The sequence below is a fragment of the Labrus mixtus genome, chromosome 12 (genome assembly GCF_963584025.1).
Source record: "Labrus mixtus chromosome 12, fLabMix1.1, whole genome shotgun sequence".
NCBI classification, from domain to species: Eukaryota; Metazoa; Chordata; class Actinopteri; order Labriformes; family Labridae; genus Labrus; species Labrus mixtus.
Genome location: NC_083623.1, coordinates 10845164 through 10867640, shown reverse-complemented (window position 1 = coordinate 10867640; position 22477 = coordinate 10845164). Strand labels below are relative to the sequence as shown.

Sequence of the window (22477 nt, the reverse complement as noted above, 5' to 3'; positions counted from 1 at the left end):
AGTTGGTTTAACTTTTCATTCAATCAGTAAAGTGTGAACCTCCCTTGAAGCTGATTTCAGTTTCTTCTTAAAAAGCCTCAAAGGTAGAAAAGAGTCAATACTTCTTCTAGCCAACTGCAGCAGTAATGTTGGTTTTAAAACATTCTACCATGGTCCAATGTGTACCTGATCTTTTGTGAAATTCATGAACTACTTATTTTTTAAATGGTTAATCCATCTGTTTGTATCCTTCTTGTCCATGTCCTGTTTGATAATGAATTGATATCATTAGGAACTTCAGCATGTCATAGTAATGCATTAGAATTCATCATCTCCACTAATTGTCCCTGATATCTTCCAAACATTTTACAAGAATATCAAAACAATTCTTCTACTTCTAAAAGTCTTGAGTTAGGCTTAGGGAATTCAGAAATGTGATAGTTTGAAGTGGATCACACTGAGAATCAAAAAGCTGACTCTTAACAGCACGCTGAAAACATTGGACACTTGCAGTTCAGTTTGAAATGGCAAAGAGCCCAAATAAACTAACAGGAGCTAGATGAATAATCCTACATCTAACCTGGAAGAAAAACCTGGGAGTTACAGAACCAAACTGGGGCTTAAATGTTACTGAATCTTGACTTCACTGAATCATTTAGCAAGACAAACGACAGTAAGTGGGATGGCCTGTATTAAACGTTTCTTTTATAGTTTAATATCTTTCTTTTAAGTTACAACAATTTTTAATTCAGTTTGGACTTCTAATTTGCCATGCAATTTAGTACTGATGTATGATCTTCATTAGCCAATGAGACCATGAGCTATAAGACTGGACATTTATTTTAAAGGCACAGTGTCTAAATTCTGCCGCCAGGGGGCTCTCAATCAATACAATAATAAAAGATCACGTTGAGGCTGGCGGGGAATCATGGGAGTTCTATCTGCTACTCCACCTGAAAAATCTAATTGAACATAAAGAGAAAGAGACAGGGGAAGCTCACATATGGACAGCGCAGATGCAAACAAAAACTAGTAGAGGTACTTTTCCGTAAAGAGGAGAAAATGCCATGGAAACAGTCTTTCATTATACTCCAGTATGTGGATGCATCTTTGCATCTGATTCTGTGGGTGTGTTGCTGCCGCGATCGTGGTTTTGTTATTGTGGGCATGGGAGGAAATGTGCGGTTTGGGTGTGTTAATCTGAGATTGGTTCAGAATCTGATATATTTGAGAGGACCGGCCGGTCACCAATCAAAGCCCAACAGGCTGAAAGTCGGCCGGTTCAGGTTAACGGCCTCTATCTACAGGCTAACCTAGGTGCATTAAAAGTACTAATATAATTGTTGTTAAATCAAATTTTTTTCTGAATATTACGTAGATATGGAACGTTAATGTGAGTCATTCATTAAACGCCTCTTAATAAAGGTATCTGGGCAATCTTATAGGTATCCTTATAGCTGGCCCATAGATGCTCCATTGTTACCTCACACTGGTTCAGTGAACGTGATCAGTTTGATAGATAGCAGTCTTTACCATATCTGTGTGTTCTGTTTTCAAACATATACCTCTCCTTACTGACTGCTTTATCAATCTAATCTGTCTTCTGTCTATGACTTTCAGTCTTATCATTGCCCCTACACACTCTACCCAAATACCACGATCAACGGCCTGCAGCAGAAGGTCAAAGTTCGCCTGTGTCTGATCTGCCCCCTCTGTGACCTTTTCTGATCTGATTGACCGCTTGCACAAAGGAGCCCCAGTGGCCAGTGGTCACCCATGTTCTGGGCCGTCCGTTAGCCACAGCAGGGGCAGATAGGGGAAAGGTTTCCGGGTCAGGGGGTCAGCAAGATGCCACATGCTCAGTCATCTGTCCCATGGCTCGAACATCTCGGATGACAGTGGATGGTTTGTGAGCTGAGCCCAGTCCTCAAGTCGGCCCAGCACTTACGGATGGATGCGGCTCATTCAGGCTATCAGTTCCTCCTGATGAGGATGGCATGTGACTTAGGGGACGATCCAAATTGGACAGAATTTGAATGCCATGTGTTTCTACAGCAGTGCATGAATAAAACAGCTCTTGCGATGTTTCTTGGTGGGCATACCCTTTGTTGTAAAATAGCTATGTTATGACCACTTAAAGCCGCTGTGAGGAGTTTTAAGTTGATCATTTCACAGATTATAATAAATACTGATGCCTCCATGACCAGCAAAAGCAAACAAAACCATTTTTTTCCAGGTGGGTGTCAGCTGAGGTGATTGTCAGACTGCTGCCAAAAACATTATTTCTTACATTTTCTACCGCGGAGATTCGCCGTCAGTGACCTGTTTGATTGATCACACTGGCAACTATTGGCCGGAGAGGTATGATGTATCACTTTTGTCCAAAGGGGACGCCAAAATCTACTATTTTCATTATTTCTGTGTTCTTTTTTTTATTATTTCTGTCAAAACCATTCAAGAAATAGAAACAATTTATGAACAAGTGAAGGGAATACGGTTATTTCTACTCAATTTTTCACAATTTCAAGAACTACTAGAATAAATGTCACACTTCTTAGTTTCAGACCTGTATCTGTCCCACACACACACACACAAAGGCAGACACATATAGAGTGGAGGTGACCCTGACCAGACGGGATATAGGGCTCAGTTCCATGGCAAAGCGCCGGCGTTAGTGCTGAGGAGGTGAAATGTGATCCAGCTCACTGCCCTGGATCGATGGACTCGCCTCTACTGCTGTCCCAGGAGTCTGCTCGCTCTCTATCACTGTCACCACTCCCTGTCTCTGTCTCTTCCTCCCTTCCTGCTCTCTCTTTCCATCTCTCCCTATTCTTCTTCTTCCCTTCGCTGTCTGTGATGTGCAGCGCTTGTCCCCTGTAGGGATGGGTCGTTGTTGACATTGTTATTATTCCAGTAACGTTTCAGTGCTCTCACACTCGTACACACACGTTGTTATAGGCTACAATAGTTCAACTTAGTTAGCATTACATGTGTAACCGAGCTTCCTGGGTTTGCCTAACTCAATATACTTTGTAAGAGAATGATGAATGATACACAGATGTGAAACTTCTAAAGCCATGGCTTCAGCTTTATTCAAAATGCACGTGAGCCAACATGAGCCAATGATTACAGCAACAACAACTGCTGTACAGCAGCTACGGTAACTATCTAGGGACACATTACTCTAATAGGGAAGAGCACATTACCAATACAAAACAAAAGACAAAGTGCAATGCAATATAACTTGCATATCATAAAAAACACTAGTTTAATCTCTCACTTCACATCATTTACTAACCCTGTTAGCACACGTTACCATCACTTGTCATCTCATTCAAAACTGGGATTTGAAGACCCCTGTCCTATAGACATACAGTACTGATGAGCCACACACTGCAGAAAACTTAGGGAACCACAGGGAGGTCTGGGTCTGACTTTTTTTGAATAGGCTATAATAAAAAGATATATAATTAGCGAGTACTCAAGTACTTAGATAAATGTAAATGCCCATCCCTACTCCTCCAAAACACTAACACTTCCAGGGTCAACACAACACAAGTAGAACACACACAATACAGCAAAGTATAAGGTCCCTGATGTGTCAGATCTAGAGATATGTTGTAGTAACTCTGTGCCTGTATTCATAATCAATCTAACGTTGATATTTTCTCCTCTCTGCATACTGAACCACCTCCTCTCTTCCTCCTCTCAGCGTCTTGTCTTTCCCCATCTCCTCCATCTTTTCCCCCGCTGCTAGATTTATTCTTGGCGTTCGTCTTTCGCTTCATCGATCCGCTGCGGAAGCAACTGGTCTGTCTCCCCATCGCCGGGGAAGAATGTGGCAGAGGAGCCTTTTTTTGAAAGTGTGTGTCTGTGTGCGTGTGTGTGTGTGCATGTGTGTGTGTGTGTGAGTGGGGTACGTGTCTGTCTGAGTACATGCTATCTGCTGTACAAGAATTTCACTGAGAAACATACTGTAAGTCACTGTGTTATGGTCAATGCACAATTGTCAAACGATTGTCAAACGGTGTGATGTAAGTTTGGATTAGATTTTTTTTAGTTATCATTCAAATAAAGGGAAAATGTGTTTTCTCTTTAGGTTCTCTCTCCACGTCAAAACATATAAGTATAAGGTACACATGTTTGAGGTACCCTTTAGTATCACTTCAGTCGTACTAAGATACAAATCATCCTAACATTTAAAACACAAGAGGAAAGTACAAAACTCTCACATATATACATTTAGCATGGGACTGTGTGTGTTTTGTGTACTTCAGTCTGTCTTCAGTGCATTTTTGGATTTAGTTTTAGACCGTAAGACTAAGATGTTTGTTGAAAAGTATATGGATTTATCCATTTTTAATTATCCCTTTAGGGTAAACAATTCTGTCTTTGTTTGATGTCGAAGCATTGGGCTTAATTTCTGTAATAACATGATGAATGTTCTGAAGGTTTCAGCAGCCCAGGACTGGCTCATTTCAAAAACCAGCAAAGATGAATTATTGATGAAACTTGTTGTAAACACTTGTAACAATTTGTTGAATCAATTTGAAATACCATACTGACCATAGTTGTTCATGGCAACAGTTTGTTCTCTGCAATGAGCACATCCAGTTTTCAAAGAAACTTGTGCGTCACTTGTGTGTACCTACACGTAAAAAGGTAAAGACTGCATGGATGGATCGAGTTTTGGATTGTTGACTCATGTATTGTGACCTCTCAGGCTTTCCAATCCAATTGCAGAATTTACCTTTAAGATAAAGTCTGATGCCAGGCTTGTTTGAGTGTAAGGTTTAGACATAAAGTTGGGCGCTAGGGCCTAAAGATTGTATTGGTTTGATGATAAACCCAGAAGTACTGAAGTAAAAATGTGTGCGTGTGTGTACAGCAACATTGCTTTCATTATCACTTGGGGAACACTTTGCCCTGGCGCAGCAATGACTGTGACCCTGTGTTTCGGGTCCAATATAAGAAGGAGAATTCCAGCCAGGAGAATTTTCCTGTAAATGTCCTCCTCTGGGTAAGAGCCATCAATCCGCCTCTGGCAGCGTTCCGCCCGGAAACAAGGATCACATCCAGTCAAAACAGGCCAGTGTTTGGTTTCTACCGCAGAACACGGTTGGACTCCAGTGGCAAGACCTTAACTGTGAGTGTGTGTGAAAAGGGAAGGTGAACCTCTGGTCTTTAGTACAAGAGGGTTAGACGCAGGTGAAAAGCAAAGCCCATGTACATGCATTTTTTTAATTTTTCCAAGAAGTGAAGAAAACCTCAACAACTGCTTTTTTTTTTTAAAGAGTGAAGCTTTCCTCTCTTAACAACGTAATTGCCTTACAGTGCCAGTCGTTGGTCTGCACGAACACATGGGGGATGCCTACTCTTCTCCACACATGTTACTGTGCTTTGTAATGAGTTGAAAACTCCCATCTGTAGCTGACTGTTCTCCTTTCTTCTCTGGGTCAGAGAATATAAGCCATTAATCATCACCTGAGTGTGTGACAGCCAGCGTTTGATTGGAGGTTTGATCCCAGCTCTTTGACAGCCTTCTCTCTCTGGCTGTTGTTGCTAGAGGGGTAAAGGCATGGAGGTGGGGGCGTGTAGGGGGGTTGAGCACACATCACAGGAAGCATAATTGGCCGTGAGTGAGCGCTTACTGGATCAGCAGCGAGCTCCCCGACTGAGCAGTGTGTGTCAGCCGCCCTGGACCCCCTCCAAGCAGCCGGGGATATTTTTAATTTACCTCCGACATCAGGCCTCAGGAATTTCCCCCTCCCAACCTATAGATACCATACTCCACCCCCTCTTCCCCTCTCCTTTTCATACAACTCTGCTTCCCATTATCTTTATTTGAAATGCAGATCTATATTGACTCATCAAAAACACATGTTAGTGACACACGTGCATTTGTGCGGGTAGTACATACATCGGCTTGTGCATGCACCAAAACATAAATGTGTGCTTCTGCACACAAATTCACTTACTTGAGTTTGAAAGCCGATATGTGGGTTGACTGTAAAATAGGCCCAAGGTGCACTCCGGAAATACCTGGAAGTGAAGCCAGGATGCATGTTGTTTCATCCTGGGCTGCCAGGTCACTAGAGATCAGGCTTTCTTCACAGGCATACCTCTCTGATTGATCTGGATCAGAACCAAGGAACGGCTCTGCCCTTAGGTACAGTAGATCAAGTTGGCTATAATGCACGACCAGGTTGGCTTTGGTTGGACGCCCGTTGAAGGGACTCTGCTATTCAAGCACAGGCCTGCCCTGACTTCTACCCCAGTCTTTGGTTAAACAGCCACTGGATGTTATAAGGGCTCCCTTGACTGAGTTTTTGCCATGTGACTGTTTTGGACTCAACAAAGCAGCAGTACCATGATGTAAATATCCCTGTCTGGGTCCATACCAAGGCCCCAGTACCACTATTTTTGAAATACTTTTTCTTGTAACAGGAAGTGTTGTTCCCCCTCTAATTATGCCCCCGGGAAACAAGGCTTCTAGGAACCAACGAGTCCCAGTCATACATAAACATTCAGCTCAACTAAAAATGCTTTGTTGAGACACTGAAAGTTGTAGAAAGGCAGACTTGAGATTTAATCAGTAGTGTACATGTTAGCACTTTGAGGAATATGATAATAGGAGTGTTAATCTGACACTTTGTTGACAGGGCTGCCTTGTACGGGGAAGTCTGTGAACATTTTGAGGATCAAAAGGTGAGGAAAGGCTTACATTTTCCTAGAATCCTACCGCCAAGGTAACAGGGAGGTGAACTTTGGCAGGGTTCACTGCCAAGGTCTGGCCATGTGTGTGTGTGTGTGTGTGTGTGTGCGCCCTTGCTCTATCTTTATGAACGTCCACCTGAGGAGAGGCTGTTTCCGCTGTCACGGTAAATTCCTGCGCAGCTCTCACAGTGTCAGCCCGGCAGCAGGCTGTCTTTGGGGTGGTCGCGCTCAAGAGGCCCCATGTTTCATAGCTCCTCAGGTCACCCCCTGTCATGCCCGCCTAAAATAAAGAGCCTCTCTGTCTTTGTGCTCTGGAAACACCAGTGATGTACTTCAGCCAAGTATCTTGTGTTTCATGCCAATGAAGGCATTGATCATAACTCTCAAAGGTGGAGACTTCTATCTATGCATGTGTATGCAAAATGAAGATGTCATGTAGAGTTTGTCTGCAAATCTAAAAATAAGAGTAAAAATAATTGCTCTGCAGTTGCCGTAATACTACAGTAGGCATCCTATTATGGTGCTCTGAGATTTCACATGAACTCCAAAAAGGAACAATTCAAGAGGCACTCGAGTGTCTCATTTAGAGTAATTAAATCTATTCAATCGTACTTTTACTTATACAAGATAGAAATAATTGTCAAACTCAACTTTCTTAATTGAGCTTGTTTCACTGTAACTGTTTTTTGTAGTGCATTTTTTTTTACATTGCTCAATATTTGACTTGCTTTTAAAGGGAGATTTTTTTGTTGTTGCAGTGTGTCATCAAGGTGCCCTTGAACAAGGCACTTAACCACCAGCTGCTCAGCATTGCACAGTGGCCAATAAATGAGGACTGCTTGTACGGGGCCAGCTCCCAGTTGTCAATGCATGGAACTGTGGGAATCTGCACAAGAGTGCCTCAATTACTTTCTATATGTGAATACAGGATAAGCTTGATTGTCAGATAATTTCAGCGGCAATGCTCCACAAGTACAAGACGTTCATTCTCGCCGTGTGCTCCGGTTTGGAAGCATTGTGCATCAGATTAGAGCGGGATAGTGATCTCCAGCCAATTAGGATTAAAGAACCAGATAATTGGCGGTCCCCCTTTTGTCACTGCGTTCATTATCCAAATCATGTCGGCTGTAGGAGCCACCAACATGCATATGTGTGCAATAAGTGTTGTATTGTTTTTGTTAACTGGGCTGTAGGCGGGTATTGAATGTGGGTGTTTGATAGGGGAGAGGGGAGGCGGAGGGGGGAGGGGGGGGGGGAGCGGGGATGCTGTTATCTAATATGTTTTCAAGCTGATTTTTCCACCTGCAGATGTAACAAAGCCAGGCCAGTCAAAAGAAGGAGGGGCTTAAGCAAATTAATTTCTCATTGCTGTTTTCTTTGTCTCATAGGTTTTCTGTTTCGTCTTTATTAAAATGTAGTGTTCTTCCTCTTACCCTCCAATCCCCCCCCTTTCGCGTCCTATTCTGTACGTTTCCTCCTCATGTCTTTCTCCCCTTGCCTTTCTCCCTCAACCTCTTTGTCCTATATATCAGTGCATGCAGTAAAGCTATAGATACATGACGTCACTCTGGCAGTCGTGTTCATTACTGTAATAGCCACGCTCTGCTCGGGGGGGGGGGAGGCCAGACAGATTTTCTTGCTGTAGTCTGCATAGGTAGTGGATCATCTCTCTTTGTCTCTCTGTTGGTCTCACCCCCCACTCTCTTTATGTCTTTGTCTTACAACCTACCTTTCTTTGTTTCCCTTTTTTTTTTTTTGCCTTTGTCTGTTTTGTTTTTGTTGCTTGACTGTTAGACTCGTGCGATTCCTCCATAATTTCTCCCCCTTTTTCCACCCCCCCCCCCCACCACAATTCACACACACACACACACACACACACACACACACACACACACACACACACACACACACACACACACACACACCACACACAACCTTGGTCTCGTAATCCCTCTATGCCATGCCACACACACACTTTTCACCTCTTCCTGTCTCTCAAGGCAGCAAGCTGAGTGATATGGAGCCTGCTCTTCCCCATATAGTGCACTAATAATGACGACCCTGTGGTCTAATGCGCAGGATGTCTTCCACCGCTAGCACCCCTCTGGGAAGTGTCAGGACCACTCTGTGATGGGCTGGGTGTCTATGCGCATATGGTCCCTCTTCGTGTGTCATCCCTGATAATGTAATGTAAATATCAATCGCCGCAAAGGAGAAAATGGAAGATCAAAGCGGAGGGGATACTGGAGGGTGGACCTCTGCGTCTTAATGTGTCTCGCCTGCAATATCAATGAGTGGAAAGTGGTCAGAGATGGAAGAAAATCCTGGGAGGCCCTCATTCCACAAATCTGAAGCCAACAGACGCCGTTGATGAGAGCATTTGTGTGGCTGCTGGTGTGTGAGTGGCCATGTGCTTACGGTGTGTGTTCGGGTCAACACACTACAGATTCTCATGTATCCGCGAAGTTCTCCTGTGATATAGGAGACGGGAGGAAAGCAATTGAAAAGAAAAATGTGCGTCGAGCCCCTCAACTCTCAACGGGGCAATGAGAGATGATGGGTGGTGACAATACACCCTTCAGCGAAAAATGCGCTTCCTCTCGACTGGCCCTTCACCTCCTCTCCTCAGGCCCCCTCACAGCTGTCTGTACACAGGACCCTGCCTTGAGAACTCTCGGAGACTCCAGGACCCCGCCATGCTGCCCTCCCCGAATGAAGAGCTGTCACCCAAGGTTGCCTCAGCCATTGAGCTCCTCTGCTGGGCCTCTGACCAGGAGCCACGGGAAAGCATTCGGGAACTCAAGAAGTCTTTTCGTATGATGTGGACTGTACAACCATCTTGATATAAACCAAATGTGACAACAGCAAATTACAGCCGGCCAAGGGCACAGAGGCTTGAGGCAAGCTATCACACAGTGGATAGCACAATGACTAGCACAAAGCTACTGTCCTCTTGCATTAGCTGTGTCTAATTGTTATTTTGCTTGCTTTTCTCCATCTCTTGCCGCTGTCATTGCTGCTGTCATGCTGAATAAGGCTGGAGGATGTCATTTAACTGGACACATGTGGACAAACTGTCAATTATTGATCCCGTCTTTGAATTAATTTAGTATTCCGTGTGAGCTCTCTTCTAACTGAATGTTGGATTAAGGTTCTGCTTTGCCCCCGCCACGCCGAGACAATTGTTTGTCTGATATTGATCACAACCAGTTCTAATCAATCTCTGCAGCCGTAGCTACTGCCGTAAAGACAAATACGTAATTTGAGCGCGGCTGGAGAATTTGCCAAGAAGTAGCGTGACCCCCATCTGCTCGTGCAAAACATATTGATCCTGTGTGCCAACCGAGCATGAACGCTGCAACAGGCAGATTACGGTATTTGAAGACAGTTGCTCTGAATCTCACAAACTTGGCAGAGGTGCACACCAGCCCTGGGTGGCCACCGTGACAATGTACCAAGGGTTACGTAACCCCCGCTGATGGAGTTGTGATTGTAGATTGATAAGGGCATGCGATCCCTGCAGAGGAATTAACACACGCCTCACTTCAACCCTGATCCTGCTTCCACTCAACATAAAGCAAATTACTACTAACAATCTTCAGGCGGCGGCTGCAGCCCGGGCTTGTAGTACAACCCGGACAATGCCATTGTTCTCCAACTCCTTCCCTCCCTTACTCCCCCAACAAATTATAAGTACCCCACTGGGCACGGAGAAGCCTGTCAGCCTCAATTCCACGAAACTTTACACATCTAAACCGTCTTCTTAGATGACCGTGAAAAGAAAAATGTTTCTCTTTTTTTGTCTCCACTCTTTTGTCCTCTCAGCCCCTGATTGTCTTCTAATTGATGGTGCTTTGAGGTTCATATTCATCACTGATTTTCCCATGCTCCTGACGGGCTGTGTGGAGATTGGACCGACAAGGCTCCGGGAGGGTGCTGACACAAACAAATACAAAACCGACTTGACACTTGGTTCGAGGTGACGAAAGCTGAACTAGGCAACATTTTCATAGAGTCTAAGATGATCCGAAATAGGAGTAACGTTTGTGTTTGGTGTTAGAAAAATATGGCTTTATGTAAAGATCTAATTTCTTACTATACCAATAGCGAGAAAGGGACATAGAAATAAAAAGATGCATGTGTGCTGCTTACTGTATCCTGAAGGTCACCTCAACACTCAGTGTGGTATCAGAGCAGCTGTGTGCAGAGGAGGGGGGAAGTTAAAGCAAAGTGGATCGGGACAGAAATGAAGAGTACACACAAAGAAAGGAAAACAAGACAGCAGTGAATGATCTCCAGGTCAGGGCGATCAGAATTACTATTAATGATATTCAGAATTCAAGTTGCAATCACCTTGCGGAACCACTGCTTTTAATTCCCATCCTACAGTTTAAAACATGCTTGAATGTCTTCTTGAATTTCGAATAACATTGATGACTTCGGGCAGGAAGCGTGAATATTCATCTACGTGTCTGAGAAGAAGGAGCAAAGCGCCGTCGCCACCCTCGTCAACTCCACGGCAGCAACGTTCAGATTCCATCAGTGTCTTCACTGGGGTTGTGTAACACACCCCAACAGTGTTGTGCTCGCCCTTGACTGTCACTCTCATCGTCTCCATCACTCCTTAAAAAAAATGGATATTAAGTGGGAAGCTGCGACAATGAATTGTGTTGATCTTGCTACTTCAGCGCAAGCCTTTAAATAATGTGAGCTTCCCTGTCTGGGTCACCTTGTGTGTTATCCTAAGAGTGCCTTTGCATGCTGTGTTCTGTCTCGCAACAATGCCAATTTGACTGGATTTGCCTTACAGTTGACTATTTGCATATCCATTTAGCAGGGGATGTTTTCATCACATTTCATCGATTAACATATCTTCAGGCCATATTCAGCAAGATGAATTAAAGCCATTTATCTGCTTTAAATCCTTGCTGTGCCTCAGGACATCACCATCAGTCTTTGTGATGATTAGTGTTCAGCGCGGAAAGGGAACGCTCAGTAGTCTTCGCTGGAATGCCGTCTAAAGAAAGGAGTCACAGCAGACAAAGGAGCTATAAAAAAAACAAGTCTGCTTGTACGTGTTGGAGGGATTCAAGGCGCCGCCGCTGATGACATTCTGTACATCATCTCACCGAGTGCACTATCCTCACTGAACCTCCTGTTGTTCTCACCGCTCTCCTCTCCTCCTCCTCCTCCTCTCTCTCCCTCCCATCCCATCTTTCTCTTGCATAATAGCTGTTGTGACCGTGAGCTGCTAGCGGCAGCAATGAGCTCACAGCCGCTCAGCCCCGCCCACCCAGCGCCAGCTTGGTTCAGTCGTTACTGAAAAGCTGCCAGTATTTCATCATCCTCTCTGTCTCCCCTCAGTGACCCCCCACTGGAGCTATACCCCCTGTCGCCTCAGGGTGGCAGCGCAGCCATGCAGTTTGTTATTCTCCTCAGCCCAGACACATTGTCCTCGTTGACTCCTGTGTGTGTGTGTTTGTGTGTGTGTGTGTGTGTGTGTGTGTGTGTGTGTCTAAGTCTAACGGCTGGCAGGAACACCAACCGCCTGAAGTCTGCAATGCTCTCTCGCGCTCCATACAACAAGTCTGGCTCCGGCTAACACCAATAGACACAGAGGAAGGAGAGATGGAGAGAAAGAGAGGAGAGAAGGAAGATGGGAGGGGAGCGAGAGAGACTGCGGAAAATTGAAACAAAAAGGAGGGAGGGAAAGTTTAATGCAGAGATGAGGAGGAGGAGGAGGAGGAGGAGGTAATGTATAGAATGATGAAGTGAAAAGGATGGAGGGAGACACAATAGGATGCTCTAGAACCTTGAGGGATTTGTGAAATAGACTTAAGAAAAAAAGGAAAGGGACAGGGGGGGGAAAGAGACAAAGAAAGAGAAAGAAATCCAGACTAGAGGCCGATATGAAGATATATGTGGTGAGAAAAAACAATAGAAAGGTAAAATGGAAAGACTCAGGGAATTAAGGAGGTTGGACGATAATGAGCATGGATTGATTGATTGCTTGTTTAAGTAAGGCAAAGTAAATCTGTAATGCAAGGCACATAAATCTATCAGTCTGACAACAGCTGGCCTTTTTTTTTTTTTTTTTTTTTTTTTTTTTTAAGAAAAAGAGCCAAAGACTGATCCAGGCTGAGGTAGAAGGGTGGCAGTGTGTGTTGTAATTGGCATTAAGGGGGCATAAGTGGATGTGTGAGGAGGAAGGAGAGGGGCTCTTGTCAGCACCTGTCGCGTGCTGGCCTGGGGGAGTTTTTTTGTCTGTGTATGTTGCGGGGGGGGGGGGGACTTGGGAAGAGAGAGAAAAGTAGGAGGGAAAAGTGCTGGAATGCAGCCCAATCCCTTTGGGTGAACCCCCCCCCCCCCCCCCCCCCCCTTCATTGTCGTTCACCATCCCCTGAATGATACCTCATCTTTCTTATATAACTCTGTGATCCTTTTCGCTTGTCACAAAGGCCGGCACAAGAGGAAGACACACACAATATGCACGTGCATGCTGCATGTTGTGGAAAGGTTTTGGAGGTATTGTTCACAGGATAGAAGACGTTGGCTGATGTCCAGAGGAGGATTATATCACTTCCCTGTTGCTCTATACTTCAACACAGGGAAATCTAGTTGAGCCCCAACTGTGCCAGCGCTTCCCCTTCCTCTCACTGGCACCTCTGCGCCGCCAGCTGCACATCAGCAAGGGATTCAGGCTGGTTAGTAATAGAAATATTTATGTCCCAGAGAGTGTCATGCTGAGCACATTTGCCTGTTCATCACCATCCTGTTTTAAATCCAAGCTGTGCTCAGACTCAGAGTTTTAGCTGCGGGTTACTGTACAGCACACCCACTGGCATTTTGAGTGCCCTGCTGAACTACTTTCATTAAAAGTAATGATGACACTGTTATTTTATTCACCTCCACTTCTTTGTTAGAGTTTTAACTTGCTGCAGTTAAACTCTTATTAAGGTCCCATGTCCATATATCAAGTTTATGTCCTGGAAGTGCTCAGCAATTTCCCTGAGCTGTAATGGCAATAAAAACCATTTGATCCCAAAATGATACGTATCATTTTCAGACGTTAGCCCTGTTAAGACTCAAGGATCCCCAATAAAAAAAGCGTTAAATTGAGCTGTCTGGACACTTTCACTGCGCCGTGACCTACCGGCGTGACCCTTGACCTGCAGAGTGTACGCACAATGGGAAGCAATGAAACACCAGGGATATGGTAAAGTAGGGGAACTCCCCAAGGTCAATGACTTTGTGGGCTGGGGAGAAGAAAAATGGGGAAGGTGGGCAGGAAAAGATGAAAGATAAAAACGATTGGAGGAAAAAAAAAAAAGGTGTTGTAAAGAATGTTTCACTCAGTGGCATTTAAACATCCCATCAGTCACTTGTGCCCACACTAACCTGAAACACATACACTCGCTAGCCTACTTTCCTATTGTTTTGGCTGAAGCGGCAGCTTCGAAATCCCAAAAGTAATTATGAAATTTAATTACAAATCCTCAGGGAGCAATATGGAAATGAGTTCCCATGTTTCTGTGCTGCCAGGGGGAGAGCCCTACAGCACAGCAGTGAAGTCGAGGGGGGGGAACGCTGTTGGAAAACACCCTGCGTTGTCACAACAGCTGAGGCATTACACGTAGGGGTTGACATTGAACATGTGATGAAAGCACCTCGTCACCTGTGACAGCATAGACAAGTTCTCTCACACTTCCGGTTTGTCAGCCCAAAAATAGTGATGGTATGGTTCCCCCCCCCCTAACTCTTTTTGATTTCACAAGAGTAAGAGAATAGAATGTGCACAGAAGACTGGATGAAATTTATCAGAATATAGATTACAGCCAGTCTGATTGACAGAGATTCTTATCATGTAAAATCCATGGTTGAAAATAGAAAACACCCAGACTAAACTGCAGTCAACAAGCCATTAATCCAGCCTGGCAAACACACAGATGTGCAGCGAATAACACAATCCAATCACGTCTCCAGGCCATGGAATGCGGTCAGATGCCATAACAATATACGGCATCAAAGCCAGTACGGTTGTAAGCTCCAAGGGGTTGAATAACCCCTCAGATTAGTGCTGTAAGTCATGGCAGCCACCCCTACTCAGGGACCCAGACGTCATAAATGTCCCCAGACATAGAGCCAGTGTCGGGCTTGGCCTTGCTGACCCCTTGGTGGACGTCTCTGGGTGGTTGGATATTTAGTTATCCGGCTCCCGAGGTTAGTCTTTGTTTGTGTCATGTTGAGTGTTTAATGCGCACTGGGGCTTTGTTTTAAATGGCGATTTTTGTGACTCCAAAACCAGGGAGGAGCTGTGTGAATAGAAGCAGCTGTTAGGTGCATGGTGGGGTGGGGGCGCACCCATGGGTCAACTCTATCTTAACTTGAGTCCCCTGACCTTAAAAAAAGGATGTGTCCTTGAGCACCACTAAGCTGCATAATGGAAATGAATCATTTTTTATCCTGATTATTATTGATTGATGCAAATCTTGACCCGCTTGGGTTCACCTGATGGCTCAGACAAACAAAGAACTACTCTATTGTAATAACACAACTCGTTTGTTTTGTCTTTTATCCTTCCACTCTCTTTGCTTTGACTTGTTTTAAATAAAGCAGTGAAGCACTTGAATGGTGTTCAAAAATCACTCCTTTAACTGAATTGCTTGCAAGCATTCTTTTGGACGTAGAATTCAGTTGTTTTGTTTTGGATTTATGTCTTTTGCTTTCTTGCAGTAATGGCTAAACATCTTAAGTTCTGCATTGGCAGTAATCCCACATCTGGAGCGCCATCAAATTGTAATCGTTTGAAAAAGCCCTCTTTAGCAGAAGGCCTGTGTCATGAAAGTGGTTCCTAGGTTTTTTAGATACCAGCTTAAGGACAGACAGACAAATAAAGATAATGGCTTTTTGTCAGAATGCTGATCCATGTGCAGTTTCGGATGCATCTTTACATTGATCCCTATTCCTATCCTGCTATAAAGGCTGGTTTGGGTCATGATTACAGCTGTTCTCTCTGAACCCATCTTGTTTGACCCAGACAGGGTGTCTGTGGCCCTTTAGTGCTAACAACAGGTGTATGTCTTGACTAGGGACCACCGTATGGGGGAAAACACATTTGTAGAAAATATTTAAACAAGACACACACACACACACACACACAGAGTCAAGAGAGCTCAGAGAAAAGTGCAGGCCAAAGAGTGGAGCCGCTGGCTGAATGAAGCAGGTTTAGATGAAAGAAGTTCTTTGGGTATCAGCGTGCTGTTGAGCCTTTGCTGGCTGCTACAGACAGGGTTTGTGCCAACAGGGCAGATGCTTAGACCTGGTCACCTGATCTGAGTGGAGAAGTCTGGTTAGTTTTTTTTTAATGGGGAAAATAAAGGGATAGAAAATGATGAAGACATAGCAGATAGGAATAAACACAAGTAAAATCAGAGCCATGCTCAATCTGCCTCTCCATCCTGGAGTAAATGGTAAATGGACTTAGGCAGTGTATCTCTAGGCTTCTGAGTACTCAAAGGGCGTTTTACAAAACATGTCACATTCACCCATTCACACACACTGATGAAAGAGGCTTCTACATAAAGTGACCAAACTGCCCATCAGTACTATTCCATTCACATGCCGGGGCGTTAAGAGACCTTCCTGTAAAGAGTCTACCAACTCTACCACTGAGCCACAGCTGCCCCGCACACACAGGTACTGTCTCACAGTCCTACCTATGAGCATGGGAGGCCTGGTATGTGCTCACAGGTGATGACTTAAGCTGTGTGCATCTAATCATTTTACAGTCGGCCGTAAGCTGGTGTTCTTGGCATGGTACTCGCTGATATGCATGTTAGGCTCAACTTTCAGCACACGCCAGCAGTGCTCTGAATTGGAATGGTGCTACGCAAATCGCTGGGATTTTTTTTAACGGACTTCTGATGTGAGGAAAGGAAACCAAGAACATGTTGTACTGTCATACAGTGGCGTAGTGGTGCCTGAAGAAGTGTCCCGTCCAGCGGAGGATAAACGACCTCTGTTACCACCAGTGACATAAGACTCCTCTTGCATATTAAGTTAGTGTGTACTAGCCAATTAGAAACAGAGCAGGGAGGGTCATCCCTTCACCATCCTAAGAATTGCAGCATCATACTGAATATTGTCAATCGATCAATAGTGTGACTCACAGGAGATTTAGAAGTGGTTATACCCTGCACTACACCACTGCTGTCATATCATCATTAGACCCTCCAGGAGCAGCATAGAAACCATCCATAGGTGGTCCATAGAAACATTATGTTTGCTTTATGTCTTAGGTTTTGTGATAATAACTGGACTGTCTGTCCATTTGCATTTGTTTAGGTCCATTTTTGAAGACTACTATTAAAAGCTGACTAATAGGTTAAAAATGGCTGTCTATCATGTTGTACATTATTCCACTCTGAAGTAGGAGTGAAAAATGTTCCTCTAATCTGTATTCCAGGGACAACAATCATGCCCATGTCTTCCAGTGCAGAAAAAAAAATTAGACGAGTTCCTTCAACTGGTCTTAAAGTTATAAAAACATTTATCTGATAAGAAACTTCCATTTGTGGACTAAAGAAACTTCCCTCATTGAGTTGCTGTTTTTTGTTCCTGGATTTGCAGCTGGTCACCAATTACCCGACAGTTTCAACTGGTGGACTAAGTTACGGCTTCTAAGAAGTGAAACTGAAGTAAGGTTCTTTCCTCCTTTCAGTTGAGTCTGAGGGACTTTTTCAGGCTCTTAATCTGTAGGCAATGCAGAAGTGCTCCTCAACGGTTGACCAGCGTGTTTGCCAAATAAACCCTTCCCTGGATAAACATTTGTGAAAGAAAAACGATTCGCACATGTTCATTCCTTATGGAAATTGTGATAGGTTTATTAGACTTGTGATAGAGAGATTATGGAGCAGCTTAAATCCCGAGCAGATAGATCAACTACAAACAAATCTTTAATCACATTTAAAGAGCAGGAGAGGAACGTCTGTGTTGACTTAGCGGCATATAGAGATCCTCTTCTTTGCTGCTTCTTAAGTGAAGTGGAACACGCCAGTTAAACTCTCTCAGATGGCCCGAGTGTTTTATAATGTTCAGCATGAGGCTCTCATCTGTTTTGTACCCCACACAGTTGCATAGGCGTAATGTGTGCATACACATGCGTGCACACAATAGTGTTGATACTATCATCTCAACCTACACAGCCTGTTTGATGGTCTACGGATGTCCTGTTCATGATCCTCTGAGGGAGGAATCGAGGATGAGGCTTCTCACAAGTCACAAAGACTCTTGGAGTCGCTGCGGCGAGGCTGCCCAGAAGCTGAGCTGATTCACTGCTCCATCACCGCGCGCATGAGGCATCAATCACCCTGATCATCACCTGACAAAGTGAAGAGTTCACGCACAGGAAGTCAGCTGTGACGCCAACAGAACAAGCATACGCGCACTCGCCATGTGTACTGACTACTGACGCTAGTAGTCAGGCACATACTGTACAGCAAATCCTAGAGTCCCTCGTCTTGTCCTCCATGACATCATAGGGCTACATGACTTTGACTGACAGGCCGTCTGTTTGTTTTCCTCTGTAAGACGGAGTCCATTTCCTGTGCTCCCTTTGTTTTAGACCTTAGATTAAAAAAAAGATCTCCCTTTTAAATGCTGTGTTTACATTGTGTGAGCACTTTGAGGGAAAGCACAAAGCCGCCACACAGTGGGTGGATTATAAACTTGGACTGAGTTTCAAACAGACTGAATTTATAAACACAGAATTCCCCCACACTCAACTCACGGGTTTCAGCCTGCTAGCATATTACTTGTGGATCAAACACAGACACAAGGTCTATCCTTAGACTTTGATGCATTAGTGTGTGTGTGTGTGTGTGTGTGTGTGCGTGCCTGCGCTTACATTTTGTTTGCACCTACTCCTTTGCCTGCTAGTTTGCCCTACCTCACACTTCCTAAGTAGCGTTACAGGTCAGTTTTAATTTTGAAATTTACCTGATTGTGTGAATGTCTGTACTGCTGGAATGACGGCATGCTTGGCAGCACCTTGGTGAGGTGATCTCTGGACGTGGCGTTGTACTGCAGCACGCGAGGGGGGCCACCTGGGATCTCCATATCCTATCGGGAGGACTACAAGTGCCTGAATACCCATTATGTACCAGCTGTTCAGAATGAGGAGTAATTGCACTGTTGGCAAGGATCCATGTGGGCCCCAGCACTGTGGCTTCCCCCCCCCCCCACACCGGGCAGATTGCCAAGCCCTCCCCATACTGCCTCCCTGACCCGTCCTACCAACCAACGATCGGAACCCCACCCCTCACCCAGGCCCACCCTGTGCCTCTGAGCCGACCCACATCTTCCCCGAAAACTCTTCCACCCATTACCACCAGCCCTCTGTTCCACATTCCTAGAGGGGCACTGGTTAATCTAATCCCATAATAAGACACTCAGCTGTCCAGAAAAAGAAAGAGAACTTTACTCTGGTAAACCCTAGACTTCCTTTTTTCTTTTTCCCCCTCCCTTCTTTTCACCCCAAGTGGAGGCAAGATGACACTTTGGGTCCCCTTGGCCAGTTGCCTTTGTCTGTCTTCAGGCTTGATTTATCCTTTCTTCCTTTTCGTTTCCTCCTTTCTCCCCTCTTTTTTTTTTTGTCAGTGGTTTAAGATGTCCTCTGTGTTAGGTCCAGGGTCCCTGAACAGGCACATGGGAGGGCCACGTTTACCGAGGGCCACATGGTTCTGTTGTGGAAGGCCATACACACAGGCATTCATTTTAATGCTTCCAGCACAGATGTAAGCAATTTATACATTACTTTGCTAAGTCCTTTGACATTCTTTTGACTTGCCTGCAACTCACCAGGCAAATGGCCTAGATGGGAAATCATTATCTCCAGTTTGAAGTTGAAATATTGGTTCCCAATTTGTACCTTTTAACTTAAATTAGCAGGGTTTATGTCTTCATATTTGGAAATAAGGATAATCAATGTACGAATCAATCTTTATTTGTATAGCACCAATTCATAACAGATGTTATCTAAAGACACTTTACAAAACGCAGGTAAAATACCTTACTCATTCTTATATGATATTACAAAAGAGCAGGTAAAAGACCTTACCTCCTTTTAAGAAGCCAGACTCATAAACAGCCATCTGCCGAAACTGCGCCGGGTTAGAAAAATGGGTTAGAGGAAGATGCAGGATGAAGGATAGGGATAATGGGAGAATATTTCATTATCACTGTATATTAGTTTTTTTTAATCTCTAGAGTCAGTGTAGCTTTAATAGGAGAAGCAATCTATAACAAAATAATGCTTTAGTTTTTCTAATTCTGTGATTCCATACAGCTTTAAACTTTGGCAATAACACAATAAGCTGTCAGTGGGGGAATCGACAAGTATTGGACTGGTTTTGTTCAAACACTTAATTGTATTGCCTGATGACTGCAATTAATCTTTTAAAGTCACAGTGTGTTATTCATTCGCTCCATTTTGAGTCATTCTAGGATTTACTCTTTTTCAGCCCCCTGCTCTTTTCATTTGAAGTATTTTCTCCTTAGCTTCCTTTGAAAACTCCTCCTTTGTGACTTTACCTCTGTCATCATTTAATCATTGCTTAATGAATCATAATTAAATTATGTACTGACAATAAATTGCGACCTTTAAAATTTAGGATATGTGCATAAATGATGAAAATGTTATCAAAGTAAGAAATTGAATGAACACTGGTTTTGATTCAATTTAAACAACTCCTAACCTCAGTGCTAAGCTTCAAGAAATGACCATAGGAAAGTATGGGGAAAATAAAAGATTTAATTGTTCTTTATTTCCTAAAACATGTAACTAAATCAAATTTGTACACCTCCACCCTGCTGTATCTCAAATCCCCAACTTGCATCGGCTGCACTTTATGACCTCTCTATTGCGTGCATAAATGCACAACCAAGTCAAATGAGATGATGCGTTTACATGACTGGTTAAGTCCAATGACTGAACAAACATCTGAATGTGTTAATCAGGTTATGTTTACAACGATTATTAGTTAATGTGATTACAAAGATTAGAACAGGGTGTTCACATAATGATCTCAAAGTGAGAGTATTATCTTAATCTGATTGTAATTAAATTAGTCTTATTTACTATGTTGTTGAGAGCTGGGGAACGAGATACAGCGCTCACTAAATGGTTAAATGGCCCCGACCGGTATGAACATGACTGACTTGTCAACAGAGGCGTCTCTGGGTTTGTAGTTATTAGGTCAGTGTATGAAGATGGACAGAACTAGGGTGTGTGTACATCTCTGTTTGTCTGCATGTCGCTGGGTAAGGAGTGTGCTTGTGTGGAAATCACCTAACTGGGTTATCAGCTAGGAGCCTGGGAAACTAGAACAGCCTGAGATACACAAGAGGAGAGATAAAGACAAAGGGGTACCGAAAGGGAGAGGGAAGGAAAAGGCAACAAAGAAATATCAACCATGACCTCTACTATTAATCCCAATGCTGACATTTTCATCCCTTGGGTTGCTGTAAATAAATATTGATGTACACATTTTCATTCACTAAAGCTTATCAAAGGGTGTCTGTTTTATTATTGTTTCCTTCTGCTATAATCAGCTCTGTGTCTCCCGCGCAGTTTTTCCACTGCTTGTTTATTCCAGTAAAATGCTGGATGATTTAAGGTAGGGGGAGGGTAACGTTGCTTGTGGTCATTGGTGGGGAAAAACCAAAACAACAGATGGACTGTGTAGTGTCTTTAACCCAGATTCTACCTCTCTAATCCTGTCTTCACTGCAAGAATGTCCACATTGCATGTTGAACCCGACGCGGCAAATGACCATTCGGATTTGAACCCGGCTGAGCTGGGGATAACAAAGCGGTTAAACAAATGCTGGAGCATGTTATGGTTGAGTACTAGATTGAAGACAGTCAAGGTTGAGTTGTTGATTACTACGTGATAATCAGGGAGATTCAATTTTGATGGTAGCAACTAAGCTGCCAATCAAAACCTTGCTGTTGATAAAAAAAAAAATGTAATTTGGCGTTTGTGCTTACAAGAATTGGATGACTCATTTGAGGTGGGTCGTTTTGGTGGGTGGGGGTTGGGGAGCTAGACAGTCAGCTGTCTGGGGCTTGAGGGGGTTGATCGGGCAGCTCTATCAGCTGATTTAGCGGGGAGGTTGGGGCTTGATGGGGGGGGGGTCGCGTCAGTCAGCTGACGGAGCTAGAAATGGGAGGGGTTTTTTGTTGTGTTGGCAAATCAGTCAGCTGGCGTAACATCATTAGTCGACCTTATAAAACCAGGTCAGTAGTAGTAGGATTACACCCCCCCCCCCCCACACACACACACACACACACCTCTTAGTAATTACCTTTTTTTAAAAATGTTCCTGAATTGGTTAGCATCTTGTGCCTACCTACCTTACTGCTATGCCTGATTTTGACGGCTGCCCTTGCTTCTGTCGCAAAGTCGTTACGTCATCCTCTATCTGCTTCTTCACCTTCTACCCCCTCAAATACATCCTGCTCCCTTAGTATGCTTGATTTTATTCTTTGCCGTTTAATCCCCCCCCCTCCAACACACACACACTTATCCCATCTTTGCTTCCAGTCCCCTCCTTCCCAACCACAGATAGGCACCCTTGTCTTGGTCAAGGTCGCAGAGAACATGCCAAGGCTTTCTAGGTCAGGTCAGAGGTCTTGACGGGTGCAAGGTATTGCGCTGTAAATTAGTTGATTGGAAATCCCTAATTACACGCCTCTAATCTGTCTCAGGGTGCCAGTCCCC

At 44.1% G+C, this 22477-nt stretch overlaps 1 protein-coding gene across 1 annotated transcript in view; it reads right to left on the bottom strand.

The window, feature by feature from the left end:
* The window catches only part of sod2 (superoxide dismutase 2, mitochondrial), a 167309-nt gene extending 145170 nt beyond the window's left edge, over positions 1 to 22139 (bottom strand). Inside the window, exon 1 of the mRNA XM_061051950.1 lies at positions 22135 to 22139. The gene's annotated coding sequence lies outside the window, so the exon portion shown is untranslated. The remainder of the gene's footprint in view (positions 1 to 22134) is intronic.
* Between the last annotated feature and the right edge of the window lie 338 nt (positions 22140 to 22477).